The 25251-nt window shown below is 42.7% G+C and overlaps 1 protein-coding gene across 1 annotated transcript in view; it reads left to right on the top strand.

Moving 5' to 3' along the window:
- Nucleotides 1-25251, top strand: part of CRACD (capping protein inhibiting regulator of actin dynamics) — a 233134-nt gene that overhangs the window by 24414 nt on the left and 183469 nt on the right. The window contains exons 3-6 of the mRNA XM_036254198.1: nucleotides 5274-5668; nucleotides 10693-10851; nucleotides 15428-15514; nucleotides 18404-18565. The gene's annotated coding sequence lies outside the window, so the exon portion shown is untranslated. The remainder of the gene's footprint in view (nucleotides 1-5273; nucleotides 5669-10692; nucleotides 10852-15427; nucleotides 15515-18403; nucleotides 18566-25251) is intronic.

The following is a 25251-nucleotide window of genomic DNA, read 5'->3' on the forward strand; positions in this document are numbered from 1 at the left end:
AAAAAAAAAAAAAAAAGTGCAGTTCTTTGCCTGGGAGGGGTAACCAGTTATTAACGTGGATTAATATATTTAATTAGCATAAATCACTTAACAGCACAGTAGGCCCTGGCTCTACAACTCATTGTGTGACGAGTTCAGTTCTCTCCACCTCGTGGTTCAGATCAGATAGTTGTTCTGGACTCTGTCGTTCATTCACAGATAGTTGTTGAGTGGCTGCTATGTGCTAGAGATTGTTTTATCCTGGAGAAACAAAAGTGAGCCAAACAGAGTAAACCGCCTGCTCTCGTAGCACTCACATTCTACGAGTGTGTATGCGCAGGAGGCGGGCAAGAAAGAAATGAATAAGTACCATAAATAGTATTTCAGTTCATGGTTTAGGTTTGGCGGGAAAAACAGGGAAGGAGGGGTATCTGAGGGTGGGGACATGGCGGCGTTGGCAGTTTTAGAAAGGGTGGCCAGGGACAGCCTCTCTGAGGAGCCGACGTTGGAAGGAGCGAGGGAACAGGAAGCCTCGTGGTTCTCCGGAGGAAAAGCATTTCAGAAGAGGGAATAGCAAGTGCGGTGGGCCCGAGGCAGAGCCTGCCTGTCACGTCTGAGGGAAGCTGGCGACATCGGAAGGACCTTGGCTTCTACTCCAGATGAGATTCGGACACGAGGGGTTTAAGCATCGGAGTGGCAGGACTTCAGGAGAAGCGGGATAACAGCAGGGAGATCGTTAGGAACCTTATTCATCGATTGGACCGGAGTGACAGTGACGGAGAAGTGGGAGATTCTGGCTGTATCTTGGAGAGAAAGGACATACGCACCCGGGAGAAGACCATGTGAAGGTAGAGGCAGGGAATTATGCCGCCTTAGGAGCGTAAGGAGTGCTGGGAGCCACCAGACTGGAGGGACAACATGGGATCCTCCCGGAGAGCGTTTGGAGGAAGTGTGGCCCTGCTGACACCTTGATTTCAGACTTTTGGCTCCAAAACTGAAAGAAAAAGTTTTTTTTGTTTTTGTTTTTTTAAACCACCAAGTGTGTGGTCAATTTTTATGGCAGCCCTAGGAAGCTAATACTGATGCTGTCAGACATCGATGTGGAGATGTTGATGTGACCAGTGAATTTGGATTTCAGGGAAGAGATCTGGGCTGGACATCAACACTGCGCGTCTTTAGTATAGAGGTGATGTTTAAAAGCAATGGGGGGTGGATGAGATCCCTCAGAGAAAGTGTCTCCAGAAGAGAATGAGTCCAAAGACCAAGTCCCAGGGCTCTCTTATGTTCAGAGGTTGGCAGGTGAGGAGGATTTAGGAAGACCAGCTGGTGAGCTCACTGGGCAGAAGTCTGGGTGGAGCGGGGTGGGAGGAGCCCTGAATCTTTTTCCCTTTCTGAATATCAAGGGAAGGAATGATGTATTGAGTTAGAGACCTCCTATTTCTACAGTGCTCAGTTAGCTTTTGTTCTATGCTAACTTCAGATGTCTTCTACCAGGGAACATTTTACATCAGGGGAGGACAAAAGGATAGAGAGGACCTTTTGTCCTGCTCAAGAGTGAGCCTGGACAGCTGCCAGGATATTCCTGGAGGAGCCAAGAAGCTATGTCTTCAGTTTTTTTCTCAGTGCAAAAGAGAGAATACACCAGATCAGAGGAGGAATTAGAATCAATTAGAGCCCTGGCCAGTTTGGCTCAGCAGTTAGAGTGTCGGCCCATGGACCTGAGAGTCCCAGGTTTGGTTCCCGCTAAGGGCACATACCTCGGTTGCAGTTTGTCCCCGGCCCCAGTTGGGGTCATGTGGGTGGTGACCACTTGATGTGTCTCTCTCACATCGATGCTTCTCTCTTTCTCCCTTCCCTCTCCCTCCCGCTCTATCTGAAGATAAATGCAAAAAAAAAAAAAAAAAAAAAAGAATCAATTAGAGAGATACAGTCTTTCAACTAGTCATACCAGGTTGAGACTAGAAGGGGCTGAATTCATGTGATAATGTGTGTGCAGGCTCAGCATAGCAGCTCTACATAAATGGATGAGCAACTTAAGGTAATTATTATTAGTTAATAGCTATTTTGTAATCCTAAGCTTTCATTATACAGATAAGGAAATTGAGATTCAAATACTATTCAGGAAGCAGCAGTAATTCCCTTAAGCTATACAGAAAGAAAGGGAGATCAGGGGAAAGTTTTTAGTTTCCCACCCAAAGCCCTCTGCTCTCTGGTTCCCACTCCCACTTCCATCCCCTCTTCACCCACTGCTCCCTTTCCTGACCCTCCGCAGTGCCTCCAGGCACCTCCCTGTCCTCTGTGCATGCCGTGGGTCCCTGTAGATTCCCTACTTTCCCCACGAGGGCTTGCTTGCAGTCCCTCCCACTTCCCTTCTCCCCGTGTGCAGGTCTGTGCGCATTTTCAGGGCTCTAATAACAGCACCTGTGCATTCTTTCTGCCCCATCCAGCCATATCACTCTCTTTGAAATTCTTTAGTATGATTCCCAGACACTACCTCGGGGGCGGGGGTGTAGGGGCGCTGCATGCGTGCGTGTGTGCGCGAAGCAGTCCAGGGGCTGTGTGTGTGTGTGTGTGTGTGTGTGCACACCTTTGAGTTCTTGGGCAGAAGACAAGAACCATCGTTTTTGTTTGGCTGCTGCCCTGATGCCCTGCTAACAAGAGTCTGTGTTGGGTCTGGTGTGGTCTTTGTGACATTTTGCCATCATTTATTACCTTATAAGACTTTAAACGTGGACCCCTCTCATGATATTATCGAAATTAAAATAGCCACTTCTAAAAATCAAAAACCTTAGTTCTTTTGGTAAGGCTTTTATTCTCCTACTGAAGTTATTGCACTAGGATAAACTCAAGATAACCCAGGCAAAGACAAAATTGATCTCTCGCCAGAAGGATACTGATAACAGCGAAGTGCCTGCAGGAACCGGTCTCTGTTCAGGTGGGCACTTTCTTCCTTCAAGGGCTGAGAAACAGCGGAGCGTCCTCGGTGACAGGAATGAAGGGTTTGTCCACTTGCATTTGCCTTTGCTCTTCTCTCTAAAATTGTATTTACCTTGTCAATAGACAATCTAGATTGTCTTCCTCTACCTTAACATGTGTGACAGTAATAATTACTGTTAGGACGAGTTGTATTTATTTCTTAAATTCTTAACAAAAGTTGCAGAATTGGAACATCTGGGTCCAAAGTACAGTCTCAACTCTGACTAAGGCTCATAGTATAAGAAACATAAATTATGCTTCTGTTTATATTTTCACTGTCATAAGTTATTTTTATATCAGACTTTTTATCTTGTGTTCCATAAAGGTATTCATTAAAACTTTGAGGGAATGGATACATGATTTTATTATTTTTATATAATGAACATGTATACATGTTTTTGAGTAGATGCATGTTTTCCGTCTCTTGGATACAGTCCTGGGAGTGAAATTGCTGGATCATATGGTAACTGTATGTTTACAATCCGAGGAGCTGCCAGACCTTTTTCCAAAGCAGCTGCACCATTTTGTGTTCCCACCAGCAGTGTGTGAGGGCTTTCTCTACATCCTTGCCAACACATGTTATTATGAGTGTTTTGGATTATAACTATCTCAGTGGCTGTGAAGTGGTATCTCAGTGTGATTTTGATTTGCATTTCTTTGATGGCTAATGATGTAGAGCATATTTTAATGTGCTTATGGGCCATTTTTATATCTTCTTTGGAGAAATGCTTAAGATCCTTGGCCAATTTTATATAGGGTTGGTTTTTTAAAAATTTGTTTTGTAAGACTTCTATATATATTCTAGATACTAGTTCCTTAACAGACATATGATTTGCAAATACTTTTTTTATGATGTGGGTTGTCTTCTCCCTTTCTTTCTTTGGTTTTTAAAAAAATTCATCTTTATTGTTGAAAGTATTACAGATGTCCTCCCCCTCTCTTCCCCCGTTGACCCCCTCCACGCTGCCCCCGCCCCCGCAGGCCTTTGCTGCACTGTTGTCTGTGTGAAGCACAAAAGTTTTAAATTGTGACATCGTACACTTTTTTTTTCTTTTATCATTTGTGCTTTGGGTGTCATATTTAAGAAACCATTGCCTAGCCCTGGCTGGTTTGGCTCAGCGGTTGGAACATCGGCCTGTGGACCAGAGAGTCTTGGGTTTGGTTCCCGCTAGGGGCATGTACCGAAAAAAAAAAAAAAAGAAGAAGAAGAAGAAAAGAAACCATTGCTTAATCTATGGTCATGAAGATTTTACCTATGTTTTCTTCTAAGAACTTTATGGTTTAACTCTTACATTTAGGTCTTTGATCCATTTTAGTTCATTTTGTTCTCTTCTTAATACTGTATATTGCAAAATTGGTTTTCAGTATTATAATCTTATTAACAAATACTATGTGCAAAGGCATTTACCCTTCCATATCAATATCTAATTCGAACCTCAAAACTGCTTTATACGGTGACTAGTATTAGATTCCTATTTTGTAGGTGCCTCTGGACATTTATGCACATTGTTCTCTGCCTAGAAAGACACTTTCCTACTCCTTACGTGCCACCCTTTTCTCTGCTAACTCTTCCAACACAAAGCTTCCTCCAGGAGGCCTTCTGTTATCCTCCAGCACACTTCCGTAGACGCAGTGGTTCCCCACCACGGTGCCAACTGTACTGCACAATAAACAGTTGCCTATTTATTGTCTGTTTCCTCTCCCATACTGGCAGCCCTGTGAGTGGGAACTCGCTCTTTCAAAACTGAATTTCCAGCTTCCAGCAGAGTGCCAGGATCTGTTGTTCATGGATGAATCAGATCATACAGCTAATAACTTGAACTTGGTTTTTTTATCATCTACATTCAGTTTTCTCAATGATACCATGCTGATCCTCTAGGAAGTCGTCTGAATCATCTGTCCTGATGGGCGTGGCTTTGTCTCTGAGTGCAGTAGAATGCTCGTGGTATCTGCTCTCTGCACTGTGCTGCAGGCGCCTTTCTCGTGCTGGCAGTGTGGCATGTGTGTATGCATGTATGACACACGTATGCATGCGTGCACGTGCTTGTGTGTGTGTGTGTAATGGACTCAACCTTGACTTGTTCCCCAAAGGACTTCATGCTACCTACCACGTTGCAAGAGCCTCCTGCTGGTCCTTTTGTAGTTTCCCAGTAACGTCTTACTGGAGACAGGGTCACAGACAGAGTCCTCCTTCCTTTTGGCAGATGCTAGAGATGGGCACTGGACCATGTTCAGGATATAACGTGAAGTTGATGAAGCTGAATCCAGAGTAAATGTACACCACAGTTGTAATCATTTTGTTCCTGCTTCTCACATAGACCCTGCTGGTCAAGGATTAGGTCCTGGGATGTAAAGGTGACTAATCCATGCCTCTGCTTGCATGAAGGATACAATTATTGAAGACGAGTCATGAACACAGATGCGATCTACCGAAGCAGGGTTAGTGCTGCAGCAAAGACAGGAACAGGATGCTGTGGGGCCTGACAAGCCCAGCAGCTGCTTGGCCTGGAGGCATTTTGGGAAGTCATCATGGGTGAGCTGGATTTTGAAAAAAGAGGAGTTTACCAGATGAAGAGTGGGAAAGAAATACACAAAGACACAAATTGATGGAATATCTGGTTTAAAAATGAATATATATATGGCAACAAAATGGAAAGAAATATTCCCAAGTGAAGAGTTGAGTAGTTGGTGTTTTATGTTTGTAGAAATATAGGTAGGTTTCTTTTTCTTTTTTAGAATTTCTTTTAATATTGTTACCCTACTGTTTTTATAACTAAAAATGAAATAAAAGCTTCTGACTATTTTAACATGAATTGATTTATTACCTATTGCCTGTTTTTATACTTAATTTAGCATCCAGATTAAACTAGTTTTGTCTAATTGACTACATTGTTATTAGCTTTTTTAGTAGAGGGTACAGAACAGGATACCACTTGGTTCCTTTTGTGATAAACAGACCCAGGTTTCCTTTTCCCTTGAGTGTCCACGGACTGGGTCTCAGCTGGGAGGCCAGGCCAGGGCCGGTGGCGGTTTCCCTTTGCTGAAGCACATGGGTGTCTTTAACCTGGTCGAGCAGAGAGTTTATCCCTCACGCGATTAGTGGTGTGCACTCAGCCAAGAGGTGAGACAAAGGGTGGCCGGGAGGGATCCGGGAGAGGGTGGATTGTTTTAGTGAAAAGGGAAGAATCCCCTGATAGGACTCTCAGAGGGCTCCGAGGCCCAGAGAATGGAACACGGCAGGTGAAGTCGGGCTGCACAGGAAACCGAGCCTGCAGACACTTGGCTGGTGGTGGAAGGTTCCTTTCATGTGGCGTCCAGCGTGTCTTGCCAGGGCAGGGGAAGCCACTGAAAGGCACCATGCCGGCCCAGACACCGGGCTTTGGAGGTTTTCCCAAAACAACTTTAAAGTGAGGCTGAATAGGCTTTTCAGTTCACTGTGGTGCAGTGCAGTTATGGCCAGCTCCAAAGGTGTATATGAAAAAATGTCTCCTCTCTGATTTTATTTGTGGAAGGAAGATTTAAAAAAAATTTTAATTACTTTATATTTGAATCATCACATTTTTCCCTCTTCAGAGAATGTTTTTCTCTCTTTTGCTGAACAGTTATTTATTTCATCTAGGTCAAAACCAATCTTATTCCTAATACCCCCCGGTAATATTTTTTCATCTTCTTTCTCTTTTTTAATAGGTAGAAACCTCAACTTTGTGCAATAAAAGATTAATCTTTTCCCCAACAACACAAGGCAAGTGCAGGTTTACCATTTGGACAGCTTAGTAATTTGAACGATCAGAACGCGAGCTCCAGAAGACTGGGGTGTGAGGCAGGATAAGAAAAACTGACCGAGAAACACTGTTTTCTAATGACTTCTAATTTGTGTTATTAGCTGAGTATTTCCTATCTTAAAATACCTTTCAGAACTGTTAAAAATGGTGGTGATACTATCATGATACATTTACACGGTGACAAATGATTAGTGGAAATAGCGTCGTGATCACATTATACAAGGTATAAAAATGTCAAACCACAATATGGTACACCTGAAACCAATGTAACTAATATAATACTGTAAATCAACTATACTTAAAAAGTAAAATAAAGTGAAATATTTTTTAAATGTTGGTAATAACCAGAAGGAATTTTATTCAAAGCGGTAGCATTTGCTGGAAATAGGATTATGTGTTCTGGCCCATAAAATGCTATTCTTTTTTTTCAGAGATAGTTTAAATAATCTTAAATTTGATGTCTATAAATCATCTTACATTATTTGTAGGCAGCCAGGGACACTGGATCAGATGTTCAATTGCACCAGATTTTCACTCGTCTTAAGGGCCTGGTGTGGCACAGGTCCAAAGATCAAATATCACCTCTGCCTAAGAGCTCCTACGTAATTTGAAAACAATTTTTACAGTGCTCTTACAATACACACACACCTATGTCACTGCATGGATGACTAAAGAATTCTGGTTTTGTTTGTCAGATAATCTCTGATTATAAACTAAAGAGTGGCTCCCACTTTTATGGCCCTGCCTTTGAGCTTGAGTGGCTCACATGCTGCGGGAAATGGTGGTAGCTTGCCAACTCATTAGTAAGGTCAGTTTTCTAGGAGATATAGTTACAAAATACAGGCCCCTCTCTCGTCAGCAGAGAGTTTCAGTGGCAAAGTCAAGGTGACAAGACTTGAAATATTTATTACTTTTAAAGGCACCTACCCTTCACCAGCAACCCGGACACCAGACCTTTATGAACAAAGAGAACTGATATGGTCAGAGTCACGAAGACCTTCTCTCTGAAAGCAGACTTTCTAAAATGCACACAATGCAAAACCAGATGATGCATTATAGAATTATACACTTGAAACTTATATAATCTTATTAACCAGTGTCACCCCCATAAGTTTAATAAAATTAAAAAAAATAAAAGGTATCATTTCTGAAGCTATATTAGAGCTATCCACTCATTTTCTCTCTTACTCTAATTATCTTTTTACCTTAGATCAAATTAAACACCTGCATGACTGTCTTTTGTTCAGATACTTTCATATCAATAACACTTTGTACTTCGCACTGCTTTGCCTAAGACCCATCTGGATGTTCTGTAGAGAATGCATCCGATGCAGTTTTATTTTTAATGATCTAGGTACCTATATAGCATGACAACCAGTAATACAAGGATCTCATTGAGGTAGAATGCTCAAGTAAAAGGCTAATTACTTTTCTGATAAAAGCATTTTTTGTTTCTTGCCTTTATTCATTCAACTATAGGGGGGTACATATTTAATATTTGTGGTTGATAAGGATGACACTGTGAAAGTTAAATAATATATTTAAAGCGTTAGCATAAGAGATGTAGCAAGACATTAAGAGTAAAATAATGTTTTGAAGTCATAAAGGAAAAATATCATTATAGGCCAGAGTGGTAAGAGAGGGCTTTGGGAAGACTGGGATTTTCGTTCATTCATGAAAAGTTGATTGAGAGCTTACTACGTTCCTGGAGCCTCTCTGGGTACTGGGCATACAGCAGTGGACAAGACTGACCAGTTCTCTGCTCTCACAGTGCTTACCTTCTGGTGGGAGAAGATGATTTTTTTTTATCTACTGGATAAGAACTATCTGATCATGGCCCTGCAGAACTTTAATATAGGGAGCTATGATAGAACTCTCAAGAGGGTATTTTAAGTTGTTGGTCAACATAGGCTGCTTTGAGGGTGTGATGTTTAAGCTGAGACCCGGATGAGAGGGAACCAGCCCTGGTGATCTGGGCACACCAGGCAGAGGGGGGGTGCTGCCCATGCCCTAAGGCCCAGAGGAGCTCAGGGCGTTAGAGGAACAAAAGTTGAGATCAGAAAGGTTGGGAGGACCAAATCATGTAGGACTTTTTTTTTTAATGAAGAGTTTGGATTAAGTGCCAATTGCAGTGTGAGCCATGGACGGGCTCTTAGCAAAGGAGGGCCATGAGCTGGTTTATGTTTTAAATTTTCATTCTGGTCACTGTGTAAAGTATGGATTTAAGGATGGCAAGAACAGAAGCAGGGATACACATTAGGGAGCGGCTATGAAGTCTAAGCAAGAAATTATATAGTATCTTTTCCAAGGAGGATGGTAGCGAGAATGGGGTGAAATGAATAGATTTGGGATATGTTTTGTGTATAGATCCTATAGGACTTGCTAATGGGTTTGAAATGGGATGCGAGGGAAATAGAAATCGATGATTGTAGTTTTCTGGCTTAAAAAACTGGATAAATGATGGTGAACTTTGAAGAAAGAATAGGATTTGGAGGGGGGAAAAAGTCAATGTTTCCAACAACAGGGAACATCAAATTCTATTCAATAAATTAAAAACATTGTAAATGTATAGTATTTTTCTCTGTGATGTTAGGAGAGAAAGTAAACCAGGAAGGTTAGGGAAATGAAGAAAGAGTGGAAAATAGAAACAAGAGGAATAAGCAAGTCAGAGAAAGACACAGAGATGGAGAGATACCGAAAGAAAAGTCAGACAAAACAGACACTCAACATTGGGATACAGAGGACATGCACACAGACGGTGTTCTCCTGCATTCCACAGAGAACTCCGGAGAGATGCTGGAGGCAGCTGTAAGGAGGTCAGAACATTTTTTCTTTATTGTAATTAACTGTGGAAGTGATACCAAGAGATCAACCAAAGGCAAATGAGATAAAATCTTTTTCATAAGTAGGAAAATCATCTTTATTTCATTTGGTTACCAGTGAACAGGACTGTACCTTGAAAGGTTTCCAGGATTAGTTTTTTCAGTTTGTTATTAGCTAAGCAATAGGTTCAATAATGACCTGAAAATATATCAGTAGCAGTACAGTTACTCATTTTGTAAAAAAAAGGCTCTCAAAAGTGGTCTTTCTCCTTAATGGAAAGAGTGGAAAACTAACTGTCCATCAGTAGATTAAGTTGAGCTGCAGGAATACACACATGAACAAATACACAACAAATATATACATACATTCTTAAAAGTTGGTTATTGGTTAAAAATGTGATTACTAGAAATCCATAAAAACCTACCAATGGATCAATTCAACAGGGAGATATATGGAACAAGTCTTTAGATAAATGTATTATTGGAAGACCAAGAAGAATGGCAGGTGTACTATAGGAGGAGGTACATTATTGGGATCTCCACCATGCTTCACCCCAAAAGGCCAGTGAAACTCTAGCACAAATAATAAAAATAATTTTTAAACAATCACTGAGAAAGTTTAAGAGCTATGGAACTACATTGGGCTGAAAAGTCAGGACCTACATTTGTCTGAGGATTTTTCTTTTTATCCCCTCTCCTCCCTCCCTCTTTTCCTCCTTTTCTTTTTTAAAATTTATTTTTATTGTTGACACTATTACAGATGTCCCCCATCCCCATTTTCCCCCTTTTTGCCCATCTCTTCCTAGTCTTCCCTCCCTCCCTCCCTCCCTCCCTCCCTCCCTCCCTCCCTCCCTCCCTTCCTTCCTTCCTTTCTTCCTTCCTTCCTTCCTTCCTTCCTTCCTTCCTTCCTTCCTTCCTTCCTTCCTTCCTGAATTCTTATATAATATTTCCTTAAGAGGATATGGAAAGAACACTTAAGACATCACACCTTGGTTCTGCTATTTATGATTATGTCCTAGTATTTCTGTGAAAAACTAGATTAGATTTCTAAAATCTATTTTAATTTAACATTCTAAAATAATTCTTAATATGAAATCTGCATTGTCTTCTTGTCCCGGCTTCTGGCCTTTTAGGATATTTATGATGGTGTTCATAACACTGTTACCCGTCAGGGTCAGCCTCTGCCGGCTCCAGGACAGACCGGGGCCATGGGCACTGAGAAATGTCTGAGGAGATGACTGGGGATGAGTTGTGATTTATAAAGACAGAAAAATCATTGCTACTCTTTCCTGGTGAGTGATAGTAGCTGCCACAAGAGCAGAGGTTTGTGAATGCTCCTTCAGGGCAGCGCGCTCGAACGGAAAACTGGCCCGGTCAGCTGGCGAATTTTATGCAGGAAGTATTACCGGTTGAGTTTTCCTTGGAGGTTTCAAGGTGAGTTTTGATGATTACATTTAACTTCATCAAAGGTTAGGCGAATGGATTACATAAGAAAGTGTTTTAAATTGTAAAAGAGAAACATTTGACCTGGATTACCACTTACCCACATGAAAGGGTCTTTCAGGCACAGCCTCCGCAGGTGGTGCCTGGAGGCGCCCGCAGCTGCAGGTCGGTTCTGCTTTGTGGGAAGTGGGTGCTAGGCTGGGACAAATCACTCCCTGACTTACCTGGCTGCAGACATTCTTTTCCAGGTGACGATTAGATTTCAGGAGGCACTTTAAGAGGAGTAGAAAGGGAGAGTTAGAGATCCAGGGGTGGGAAACCTTTTTTCTGCCAAGGGCCATTTGGATATATTATATTATATTATATTAATATGTATGTATAATTAATACATAATATTAAATATTATAACATCATTTGTGGGCTGTACAAAATTACCAACTTGAAAATTAGCCTGCTGTGTGTGGTCAGGCTAATTTGGTGAGACGTGTGATGTTAGCTGGTATGGATTTCGTGGGCCTTATATGGCCCGTGGGCTCATCACTAAATGTTTTTTCCCCATTTCATGTTACTGTAAAAAATATTAGTAGAATCTTTAAAGTTTATTTTTATGGCTCTCTCAGAAACCGTAAAGACTCCTCTTTTTTGTTTTTGACCTCCAAGTGAGAATTGCTGCAAGTCTGTGTTTGGCTGACAGTCATCAGCACTGAGTAGTGGTTGGGAGAGCGCCCTGGACTTGAGCCAAGGAAATGGATTCTTGTGTGAGGTTCCCCCCCCAAAAAACACACCCGCTGACCAGGTGTGTGGCCTCAAGAAAGCCTCTGTCCTTCTGGTCACCAGTGTCTTCATCTGTACCAGGGGTCAGAATGGACCAGAAAGGAAGTGTTTTGGACTTCCCGGGACACGTATGGTCTCTGTTGAATATTCTGCATTGGTTTTACATGTTTGTTATGACCCTTAAGAAGTAGAGAAACAATTCTTAGTTCCTGGGCCTCACAGATGCAGGTGTGGGCTGGATTTAGCCCCCTTGCCTTATTTGATGACCTCTGATCTTCATAACAGAAAAGGAGAGAAAAACGGTAAAAAGGGGGAGTTTGAACCGACAGTCTTTAGATATAAGACTCTGACGTGTTCTCTGAGGCAAGGGTTTTGTTTGCTTGTCTGTGTTTTGTTTTATTTCGAATATTACATATTTGTGATAGTTTCTCTTTGTAATTTCCTGGGTTTTAAGTTTGATTTCACTCGTATCTCCTGTTCTTCTGCAACTCTCCGCATACTGCTGCTTACCAATCCCAGCACGCCCCTGACTTCTCATTGAGACCAAGGCCAGGAGACGCACGGGAGAGGAATGGCTTTCTTTACCGAGGGGGATGTGACCTTTCACTTACAAAAAGGGAAACAGCCATTATATAGCCCTAGAGGCCTAAGCAAAGACATGGTTATTCAGCAGGCAGACCCCAGCAACTCTGCATTCAGAGAGGGAGCGGGGCTGGCCGAGGGAGGTGGGCGTGAACGGTAAGACGCCTCAGTCTTTCCTTTCCGATGGTGCTGAATCCTGTTATCCACACTGAACCAGCGGCCCCAAGTTCTACCCAAGAGTCTCCTTAGCCGACATTGGAATGTGCCAGCATTTTGGTTTCCTGGAGGACAAGACCCGTACAGGTCGCTGTGGACCACACACCCCAAATTCCCCTTTCTCCTTTCCCCCCAGGGGTACACCGCATCCTGTGCCCTCCTGTGCTCCTCCTCACTGGCTTCCAGGGCCGGCAGGGACGGTCCATCCGCGGCGCTTTCCAGCACTGCCCGGTGGGTTTCTTACCTTGTCCCACCGTTCCTGTTGGCAGATTGGCCTGGACCCTGTTAAATTCATGGGGTCTGATTATGGGCTCTGGGGCTTTGCTTCCAGAACCACGTTGACACTTCCCTTCTGTCCTCAGACAGGCACTTGGCAAGAGGAGCCCGAACTCTGCCGTTTCTCCCACTGTTCACTTCCCCACCACAGGAGTCGGTAGTGGCCTTCTCCACTCCACAGAAATGCTGTTTTCCTTTTTTCATTTTGAAAGGGTCACTCATGATTTTGTTATTAGTAAATGGAACGGACACATTTTCATTCCCTTCCTACTGAATGTCTTTGTTGTGGACACTGTTGGCCACCGATGCACTGAAATGCTTTATTCCCGGGCTCCTTGGGTCCTTCTCCTGCTCCTCCTTGTGTCCTCTCCTCCCTGGGCTCACCCTCTGTCCACCGCTTTTCCAAATCCCTCTTCTCCTACGTGCTCTTGGAGCTGGTTTCATTCATTCTTGAGGTGTCGACTGCCCCCTCTGCATTTGTGGTGCCAGACGTGCCCCTCCGTCCTCACTTTCCTCCTAGCTTCACACTCCTTCACCCGGATGCTGCTGGACCACTGCTTGGCTGCCCCCCGACGTCACAGAATCCAGCACACGCAGAACTGGCCTCAGTGCTTCCCTCCCACAACCTGAAGTCCCTCTTTCCGCAGCTGTCACCCAAGTCACCAGGCCCGATGCGTGAACATCTTCCTACCTCGACCGTTCTCCATCGTCCACCCCCGCCCCGCCCATTCCCTTTCTCTCATAACTGCTTCTCTTCTGTACCCCTCCTCTGCTACCATATCCTCCTCTGCTACCATATCCTTTTTTAAAATTTATTTTTCAATTACAGTTTCCATTCAGTATTAGTCTGTATTAGTCTCAGATGTACACTCTGCTAACACATCATTCATTCAGGCCCTCGTCACCTCATCACCCCTCTCCACTTTTTCTCCAGCTCTGTCCTTCATAAATCCATCCTCCCCTCTGTATTTAAAATTCAAACCTGCTACATGTCACAGACCTTCACATTCTTCAGTAGCAACCTGTCACTTCCAGCATAAGACCCGAAGCCTTAGTGTGCCTACATGTCTCTCTGTGGTCTGGCCCTGCCCCTCCCCAGACCCGCTTCTTGACCTCCTTTGTCCACCTGACCTTCTAGTAGTACCATGTTCTTGAGCTCCTGGCGTGGTCCATGCTCTTACATGTTTCCATGCCTTTCCCTGTGCTGGCCCTTTGGTCCTGGCTCACTCCACATGTGCTTCAATCCCCGCTCAGATTTGCTCTCACACATTGTGCCTCCCTCTCTCTTACCACTTTTGTGGAAGTTTTTTGTTGACATCTGGCTCCCTTATGGACTGTGCACTCCTCCAACATAGGAATCTTGTTTGCTTCTCATTGATCCCCCAAACCTCCCTCTAATTTAACCCTTGTGGTAAACCTGTGCAGTTGACATTATTATACCCATTCAACAGATGAAAACACGAGAGCTCAAAAGAAGCTGAATAAATACCTTGCTCAATGTTATGTAGCTAGTGTAGCAGCAGAACTGGGATTTTGCCAGTATTTACACCTCTAGTTATATAACCAGAACAAAACAATAACTTGCAGTTTTAAATATAAGGAAACTCACTTTTGCCGAAATGATCTTTTGATCTTTGGAGCAGTAGAAAGAACAATGGATTTGTTGTCGAAGGTCCCAGGTTGGAGTGTTCTTGCAGCGTTTCTAGCTAAACGGATGTGTTCCAAATTACTTATTCTCTCTTAGCCTCTTTCATCTTCCAAATGGGCATAATGAGCACTGCACGAACAGTACACTGCGTGTGGAGGTGCCTGGTAAGGGCTGTACTAATCTAACACCACTTCGTTTCTCTTCTGAGCTGACGTACATGGATACACCTCAGAAACCAGATTCTGGCAACGCATAATAATTTTTTTCACAGTATCATACCTCAGTTTCTTTTCAAACTAGAGATATTTTCCTTTAAGTTGAAGGAATAAATGAACTGATATTTCGTCTCACCAGTAAAGTGCAACCTTTAGAATGCCCTATAAAAGTTTGGGAGTTCAAATGTACATGCCTTGAAAAGTTCAGCCCTTAACTCGAAGTAGGATTTCCTGTGCCAGCTAAATTAGGTCACTTTCTGAGTGAAAGGAGCTTGTGTTGCTCCAGCCACAGGGCTGCTTCTCCTTCCTTTTGTTGAGCTGTAAACACGATGCTTCCCTGTCCCTCAGGGCTCTGTTGCTGCTTTTGTTACTCGAGGGTTCACTTTGCAGATTTTTTTTCTGAGCCCTATCACTTTCCTTGATAGAACAGCTACTGTTCAGTTGCCACCTATGGGCATTACTTCCCAGAGGGGCCTAGCTGTGTGTGCACAGGAATCATCGGACAAAGTGGATTTGGTAAGGGTGTGTTGGCATTTCGAGGTGTGCAGTACTGGATCCCCAGCTGAAGTCTCCGGGTGCCTTCCTATAAAGGAGGCTGATGGAGTTCCAGTCTATCATTAATGTATAAAAAGTTTTTGATGATGACAACTTTTACATTTATTGTATGTCTTTACCTTAAATTTTCATTGTAAAATGGTTTCATTTATTTAACAGAAATATGTTGAAGGGCATCTGTATACCAGGAACTACCCCCCTGTGAGAAGATAGAACAGAGGCCGAGAGAGACATATTCTGCCTTTCGTGAGCTTATTATGGCTTAATCTGAAAAGTAAACTTCAAATAGGTAGTTATACTCACGTGTGAGGAATATGATGAAACAGAAAATGCAGGGCTTAGTGAGCCATAATGGACTGCAGTGGGGTCCTTTGCCTGGCACCCCTTTTCTAGGAATCACCCCTTACACCTAGTTATCCACATGGTTATTGTTTGTACAAATTGAACCAACGCTGGGGTCGCAGCTGAATGGTTCAAAGATGAGCACCTGTCCAAATTCCAGGAATTTTTAAACTGGAGCAGAGGCAGGAAGGCCAGGGAATTTCTGGGTGTCTAAACAGTAATATGAAAGCATGGGTGGTTTTAGGGTCACCATGAGGCCTGGAGCAGGGGAAGAAGCCATAGAAAGAGAATGGGAGGAAATGAATTCGATACTCAGAGGTATGGATACCAGAGATGGAGAGAAAGTTCTGGCAGCGTTAGTTAGAGTTCTTCATGAGACCCAAGCAGAATCTTTGCAATGCATTTCCATTTTCTTTCTTTCTTTTTGCTTAAGGTAGTTTAGGTAGAGTTTCTATTGTGTGACCTCAGAGCAGTTTTTCCTAATACAGGCAGGTATAGCCCAGGGACCCAGCCTGAATTAAGGAATCAGGGAAAGTCGTAACATTTTTACACCATGTTGTATTGTTGGTCAGAACCCCTGGACAGCCCAGGAATGATCACTGAACCCACAGTGTAGCTGGAATTGATTTCTGTGTCTCCTTAGAATGGATTCGTCCATTCATATTGAAGGCCTGCTGTGTTTCTGGGTCGTACTAGGCACCGGGGAAGTGAAGTGACTACATGTGCCGGGCCTTTGAGGAGCACCTGCCTGCTGCTAACCCACTACACTGTCACATGCTCTGTTATTTCTTTCTAGGTTTCAGTTACATTATGAGTTACATGGACTTTGGGGGTTGAGTCTGGGAAACTAAGTTCTGTATGACATTGTTTCTGTGGCAAATGCATTTCCTAGTTGGTAGAGAGGAGAATTTTTGCCCTTTGGCTGTAGTAATTTATTCATACAACAAACATTCTTTGAATACCTTCTGTACATTTCAGGCACTGTGTGAAGCGTTGGAAACAGTGGTGAAAGCTACAGAAAAGGCTCTGTTGTCACGGAGCTCACATTTTAGGTGGGAAAGATGGGCCATAAACAGTGAACAAATAAATGAACAGATGATTTAGTTAAGGATATGTGCCATGAAGAAAATAAAAGGATGGTGTGGAGGAAAGTGACTGGGCGTGGGGTGTTTCCGGGGTCAGGGAAGGCGTCACTGCAGAGGGAACTTTTCAGGTGAGGTGTACCTGACCCGGGCAAAGAAAGAAATATGGTGCCTTTGCTTATGGGAGTCACCAGATATCGACCTGCACTGTCCCAGTACCAGGGCCAGTAACTAGAGTGGCAACTGAGCACTAAAGGTGGACACTCAAAAAAAAAAAAAAAAAAAAGTGAGTAAAAATGTTCAATAGGCCCGGAGTGGCTCAGTGGATTGAGCGTCGGCCCGTGGACTGAGAGGTCCCGGTTCAGTACCCAGTCGGAGCACGTGCCCGGGTTGTGGGCTCGATGCCCAGTAGGGGGCGTGTGGGCAGCAGCCGATTGATGTTTCTCCTTCACATCAATGTTTCTCTCTCTCTCTAAAAAATTAATAAAAACATATATTTAAAAAAGTTTAATAGTTTTTATGTTGATTATACAATGCATTGATAATATTTCATTATGTTGGTTATATAATTATATGTTTTTAAACTCTAGTTTCTTTTTACTTTTTTAATGTGACTACTAGAAAATTCAAAATCACAGCTGTGACTCGTGGTATGTTTCTGTTGGATAGTGCTGGTGTAGATGAGTTAGCCTGCGGTGGACTCAGACTGATGGGGTCAGAGTTCTTATTGGGGCTTTGTTGTCGTTTCTGTGTTTGTCTTACTATGGACAGTTTAACTCTCCTCAGTTATTATTATTTTTTCTCATCATCCAGCGGGGGCTAATCCTACTTGTAGGGTTGTTTTGAGGATTAAATCAGGTCTGGAAGTGCTTGTCGTGTGCTAGGTACTGGAAAACCACGCTGTCATTTAGAAACATGAGTCCCTTCCCCCACTTCCTATGTGACATAAATGTCATGCCTGGGCCTGGCCGGTGTGGCTCAGTGGTTGAGTGTCGACCCATGCATCAAGAGGTTGCTGGTTCGATTGCCAGTCAGGGCACATGCCCAGGTTGTGGGCCAAATCCCCAGTGGGGGGCGGCATGCAGGAGGCAGCCAGTCGACAGACGTTCTCTCTCATCAATGTTTCTGTCTCTCTCCCTCTCCCTTCCTCTCTTTCTCAAATTAATAAAGGAAAAAAATGTTTTTAAAATGTCATGCCTGGGAATATATTTGGAACTCAGAGAGTGACTGTGTTGAGAAATTGCTGTGCAGGTTTATGTCACTATATTAATTTGCATTTTTGCATTATTATTTTCAAGCGAGATTTTTTTTAAATACATTTTTATTGATTTTTTTTAGAGAGAGAGGGAGGGAGAGAGAGAGAGACAGAAACATTGATGTGAGAGAGAAGCATCATCTGGCCGCCTCCTGCATTGCCCCCAACTGGGGACCGAGCCAGCAACCCGGGCACGTGCCCTACCTGGGAATCAAACCAGGACCTCTCAGACCAAGGGACTGATGCTCAATCCACTGAGCCATGCCGGCCGGGCTCAAGTGAGATTTTTGAGGTCTTTGTCGTAAGATGAAAATAATTATTCCCACTTTACAAGTAAAGAGATTACGTTATATCCAGAGTGGCCCTGTAGAGTTCCCTCTGCGTAGAACCTGACCTCATGCCTTCTGCCTGCAGGCTGACTTCCCTTCCCTTAAATGCTGTTGTCTTTCTCCACAGGTAGGTGAGTTCTTCCACTGGAAGCCCTGAACAGGAATTCTGGTGCCAGGTTCCATGCCAAAATAACTGATGCCTTATCTCCTGAATGTTTCTGATACCCTTGTTTTACAAAAGTGACAATATCAGAGTCCTGAAGACCTTGTTTATGCTTTAAGAAATTAGGTAATTAGAGGCCCTCTGGCCCAAGGCCATTTCAGATAGTGATTGGTTGGCAGAAAACACTGATGCCTTTTACTTTGGCAGAAACACAAAGGTCTTTTCTTCTGAGGCGGTCTCTGTTTCCTTGTCTGTGATGTATGCACCGTGGCTGGCAGTTCCTGGGCTCCAGCTGGGACACTGGCAGTCATGACGATCTGGTTTGAATAAGGAAACCTGAAAATCTTTGGAGGCCTGAATTTGGCTCCATGTGCGGAGGCTCACTCACCAGAAGTTGATTTTATAGCATGGAGAAGTTTGCTTAAGTTTTAATTCAACTCAAAGTGTCTTCCTTGAGTCTAATGTTGGAAAATGGTTTGCTGTTCTATGAAATAGCTGTGGGATTTTGGAGTTGAATTTGAAAGAAAACTATTCGAAATATAATGAAAGCTGGGTTGGTTTCCATGTGTCTTTTCTTCCAAGAACTACTTGTTTCTTTTGAATCCTGTATTTGAAGACTGTACGCCTTTTTCTCTAATAAGTCATAATAATGTTTGAGACTCTACTCCATTGGCTACTAAAGTCGTTTAGTTGGAAATGTAGGCATAGGACAATATAGAAGGAATCTGTATAATGACATACACATATATTTGTTTATACGTATTCCATAGTTCCATTTACATTTATCTATGTACATTATCAGAATTATCTATCAGAAATCTTAAAATTACACTTCTTGTAATTAAAGCAAAGCAATGCAATTTATTTTGTATACCAATTTATACATCCACCAGAAAAGTATGAGAGTTATAATATATCAACATCCTTACCACCACTCACTATTTGCAGCTCAATTTTTGTCCATTTTATTTCTATAAAATGGTATTTCGTGGTTGTTTTAATCTGTGTTTTCTGGTCAGCAGTGTGGCTGGCATCTTTCCTCAGGATTATTGACCCGTTGAACCTCCTCTTCTGTGAACTGCCCCCTCAATGTTGCCCATTATTTAATTGCTGTGTTTTTGTCTTTTTCTTTTCAATTTCAAGGAAGTGTTTATATAGTTTGGATCTTCTCTTCATCTGTTCCTTGTTTTAGCATTATTTATGTTGTCTTGAGTCAGGAAGAAATAAGGAAAGTTATTAATTCCTTCCTTTATGATTTGTACTCCCCCCCCCCCCTATTTTTAATCTTCACCTGAAGATGACTCTTCTGTCTGAGAAGTTTCCGTCTGAGCCATTGGAAGGATGGAATTGCTATTTGTTATCATGGGGAGATGAGGAAGGAGCAGGTGTGGAGAGGAAGATCAGAGGTTGGCTTTGGACATACTAAGTTTGAGAGTTAAGTATTCAGGCAGAGACGCAGAAGAAGCAGGGGATCATACGAGGCTGGAGTTCAGGGCAGAGGCCTGGGTAGGAAATAGACATGTGGGAAACACAGCATATAGTTAGTATTTAAAGCTATGAGACTGGATGAAGTTACCCAGAAAGTGAGTACTAATCATGAAAAGAAGAGGCTCAAGGACTGATCTCGGCGGCGCTTCTGTCTCTAGAGGCTTGAGCCTCAGCGGAGACTGAGAGTCTCCCGTGAGGCAGTGGTGATGGCGAAGTTCTGGAGCCAAGAGAAGACAGTGTTTCAAGAAAGGAAGAAGAATCCCCAGTCTCCGATGTGCGGAGGTCAGGAGGATGAGGACTGAGAACTGGCCGTTGGATTTACCCGTATGAAGGTCATCAGTGACACGGACAAGAGCAGTTCGGTGGAGTGGTAATGGTGACAGACTGATCAGAATGGATTTAAAGGATAATAGAAAGGGTTGAATTGGAGGCAGCACACAAAGATGACTTTTTGAGTGTTGTTGTAATGTAGAGTAGAGAAATGGAACAGCAGCTATAGAGGAAAACAAGGGTCAAGTGTTTTTTGTTTGTTTTAAGATGGGAAATATAGCATGTTTCGGTGCTCCCGTATCCACCCATGGATGCTGAAGTAGAGTGGGGAATTAGTGGTACAGGAGAAACGGGGAGAATTGCTGGAGCCTTCGTTCCACTTGAGTGGATAGGAGTGGGTGGGACTTGGTGCACACAGTGGAAGGGTTGGCCTTCAGGAAGTAGACCTCCACAGTAATAGGAGGGAAGAGAGTACCGTACGTGGGCCCAGCCACAGGCAGATGAGTCGATGCAGTGTGAAGGCTTTGGAGGTCTCTCTGATTGCTGTTCCATTAGCTGAGAGCGAGGGTGTGGGAGGCCGTGCCGGAGGTTTGAGGACAGAGGGGCAAGGTATGGAACAGTTGTTCAGGACAGTGGAACAAGGGATAATATGGTCATATATATTAGGATTGTCTGACCACACTAGGGGCTCTGCTGCTTGAGGTTCATGATCTGAATTAAAAATGTGACCAGTTAGTCTAGTTGTGTGTGTTTCTCTAGCCAAGTTAAAAAACATTCGTGCTGTTGTGGAAGAGGTAAGGACTGGGTTTAGTTAGGGTTAGTGTTTTGATAGGTGAATAGGATGAAATGAGAAGAGGGGCTGGGGAGGTGAAGTGATTATGCTGTTGGACCTAGATCGAAGCTGGCTAAGAAGAAATTCGAGGACAAGAACACAGTGAGTGATGGAGGAAAACAGTATAGATTAATGGCTTACAGATAGTGGGGTCAAGGAATTGTTAGACAGAGATACGTGGAGGGGGAAAAGGAAGAGATAGAGAATTGGATGGAGGAGTTGTTGATAATTTTAGAGAAGTGGCATTTTCACTTTTGATCTGATTTTTAGTTGGTAATTATTTTAAAGAATTATCTTTGTTGCCCTGGCCGGTTTGGCTCAGCAGTTAGAGCGTCAGCCCACGGACCAGAGAGTCTCAGGTTCAGTTCCCACTAAGGGCACGTACCTCCGTTGCAGTTTGTCCCCAGCCCTGGTTGGGGTCGTGTGGGTGGCAGCCACTCGATGTGTCTCTCTCCCATTGATGTTTCTCTCATCTTCCCTCTCTCCCTCCTGCTCTATCTGAAGATAAATGCAAAATGCAAAAAAAAAAAAAAAAAAAAAAAATGTCCTCCGGTGAGGATAAAAAAAAAAGAACCAACACACATTTCTCTAAAGGAACTCTGAAATGGAAAAAAAAATTTCTAAGTATGTTTAGTTTTCAAAAATAGTTTTTAAAACCATAAATGCCTTGCTGTGTTTTGCTGGTCTTTTAAAATATTTTTCAAAATGCCTTTGGCAAATCCAATGAATTTAGACTTTCCGGCTTGGAGCTCTGGTGCTTTGCACACTGACATGATGAGGGTTTCACTGCAGCACCTGAGAGGATGCGGTGAACTTACTTCTGAAATGGAAGTAAAGTAGCTGTCGTGTAAAACACAGTGTGAAATCGTGAAGGGCTTAGGTTTTTCTGGCGGAGCAGTGTGTTAGTAGCCGCTATGGACAGGTTGTAAAATCTGCCTGCTTTTCAGATTTTCATATGTGAAATTTTGAAAAAAAAAAATAAAATAAAATGAAGTTTTTTATTTTCACATAGGATGACTTAAGCTTAATGTTAACTCCTTATATATGCATATACGTATGCTGCTTTGGTAAAAAATGTAAGTAAATATTTTTATAGTTGTGGGAAATTCTAGAAAGTGTGATCAACTTTAAAAATAATATTGAGCCCTGGCTGATTTGGCTCAGTGGTTGGAGCGTTGGCCTGTGGTCCAGAGAGACCTGGGTTCGGGTTCCGCTAAGGGCACATACCTCAGTTGCAGTTTGTCCCCGGTCCTGGTTGGGTTGTGTGGGTGGCAACCACTCGATGTGTCCATTTCACATCGATGTTTCTCTCTCTCTCTCTAAAGAAATCAATAAAAAACATTAAAAAAAATAAGAATAATATTAACACTAGACTTATTCTGACTTTTTAAAGACTAATTTTAGTTGTTGCTGACTTAGAGCATGATTGCTTCACTTTAAATAACTGATATAATTAACACTTCTTCCACTTAACTAATAATAAGAATTTGAGGTGTCAACGGGATAATTTCCAGGAGTCAACAACTTGTTTCCCAGGAGACATCCATGTCTAAACTTGACCCTGCCACCAGCAGCTATACTTAAGCAAGGTAAACAGCATGAACTCTGCTGAATTCCTGAGTGTCAATTACATTAGAAACAGCATTTGCGTAGACTTGGTGACTGTTCATTGAGGAAGGAGGGCTCTTTAGTTTCACTTGAAGGTATAGGAATCATCAAAGTCTGTTTCAAGAACTTGGACCGACATCTTTGAGGAGTATTGTAGGCACCGTTAGAGTCAACATGGAAGACTTTGGGCAGGCTGGACTTGTACCTGTCTGCTGGTGACTACCTTATTCAAGTCCATACCGTTTTCAGGGATAGGATCTGACATTAGTATTTGATGTTCTCTGTTTCTTCTGATGCCTTCATTTAGCAAATGAGGTTGGATCTTACAAATACCTGTGCTTTTGGGACATGCCCTGATGATGTACTCACCTGCCTTTGGTGAAAGGTATGACTTGGCCCAAACCACAAGTTTCCCCAACTTAAAAATAGACGTGTCTCTGGCTTAAGGAATAATAGTATCTGTCAGCTGCCCACACAGGGCATTTGGGTTTTGGCATATTGACTGTTCCAAAATGGCCAGTTTCCATGATTCCCAGTGTCCTTTGATGGTTTTGCCCTAATGAGACCTGGCTCCCTTTCCTCTGACTTACAGGCTCAAGAAAGGCAGCTCTGTGTGGGTTAGCAGACACTGGGACTTCCGCAGGCCAAGCCGACAGGGTTCGATTTGTCACTCACTGGGCTAAATTGAGTGAGTAGCAGGCTGGAAGCGGGACAGGCCGGCCAGCTGTACATCTCACAATACCGTATGTGTTGCTGCGGGCTGACTCGGAACGGTGGCGTCTCGATGAGCAGAGCCTGTTGAAATAATGTGCCGGAGAAATCACATACATGTCATTTTTGGCACCAGATGTTAGTCCTTGGAAACCAGTTGTGTGGTGTTTTTCTAACCAGATTACTTCTAGAAAATGAATGAGTTTTTGTTAAAGGAAAAAAAAAACCATCATTATTTAATTTCAACAGCAGAAAGCATTAACCTTGCTGAATAGCATAAATAGCTCAATTGTATCATTGATTCACTCAGTTTTAAGCAGCCCTAGATACAAATTGTCCCTAGGTTAATTATGAAAAAGCATGACATTTTAGTGATAAGAAGTAAACAGTTATATGATTAGAGTGGTTCATAAATTTTAATTAGTAATTAATTCTGCTCCCTCCTTCCACAGTACAAAGATTTAGGGATTTTCTATTGTTATGGGTTGAATTGTGTCCTCACCAAAACTGATATGTTGAAGTCCTACCCCCTTGTATCTCAGTACGTGACTGTACTTGGACACAAGGTCTTCACAGAGGTATCTGAGTTAAAATGAAGTGTTAGGGTGAGCCCACTCCAGTATGACAGGTATCTTTATCAGAAGAGGAAGTTGGACACAGATACACACCGAGGGAAGGTACTGTAAAAACACTGAAAAGATGGCCACCTACACGCCAAGAGAGGGACCTTCAGAAGAAACCAGCACTGCCAACATCTTGATCTTGGACTTCAGCCTACCAAATCGTGAGACAATACCCGTGCTATTTAAGCTTCCCAGATGGGTGGTACTCCATTGTAGAAGCCCTAGCAAGCTAGTACATGAACCAAGTGTGAGCAAGAGAATAAAAAGATAATATTTTATAAATAAATCAGTAAATAAAAGTTTTAAGACCTTCATTTAGATTACATATGAGTTTACCAAGCCATGGATTAGCCCTCTGTGGCCAGTTGCCAGTGAGAGAGGGGATTGCAGCAGAAAATCATGCAATTTTAGGTCTGGAAGGACCTGAGACATCACCTATTGCAGCCTCTTCGGTTATAGAGGAGGAGGCGAGCCTCTTGAGTGCTTAGAGGATTCACCCAGGGGAGGGCTTGTCCAGGGGCTTGTGGTTCCTTATTGGCACATCTACCCCTAGAAACCCGGTCTCTCATTCTCAGGTTTGAGGCAGGGCCCAACCCTTTTCTTTCCAAGGCTGTACCTGTATATAATCAGGTTCTATTGTTTTGGCAAAACAGATTTAGAGAAGCAACCTGTTTTTCTTCCCTCCCTCCTGTCCTTTCTTTTTTTGATGTTAGGAATGTTTTCCACATAAAAAGGCATAATGAATAACATAATAATTACCTGCGCTTCCACCACCCACTTTAAGCTATTAAAATATTACCAACTGAGTTAAAGCCCCTTCCCTGGTCATAGTTCCCTCCCATCCCCCAGAGGTATTACTGTCTTGAATTTGGCGTTTAGCTTTCATATATATTCACACACACACACACATACATTTATATATATATAATACTTTTATTTTAAAATGAATGTATTATCAAATAATATATAGTATCATTGTACACATATTAAACATTATACAAAAGGTATCACATCAACTGTATCTTTCTCAATTTATTTTTATTCCATTCAGTTTTGTTTGAGGTGTATCCTTGTTGCTGTATATATTGCTCCTTTTCATTCATTTCCACTGCTATTTTGTTTTTAATTTTGTGAATATACTACATTTTCCTTTTCTCTTGCTGATATTTAGGCTATTTCTAGTTCAGAATGCTTCTGCTATGAATACTCTTGCACACACACACATTTTCTTGTGCACACGTGTGAAGGTTTAGTCAGGGTCTGCGTCTGTGGGTGGAACA

This window comes from Molossus molossus, unplaced genomic scaffold (assembly GCF_014108415.1).
Source record: "Molossus molossus isolate mMolMol1 unplaced genomic scaffold, mMolMol1.p scaffold_m16_p_1, whole genome shotgun sequence".
Classification (NCBI taxonomy): domain Eukaryota; kingdom Metazoa; phylum Chordata; class Mammalia; order Chiroptera; family Molossidae; genus Molossus; species Molossus molossus.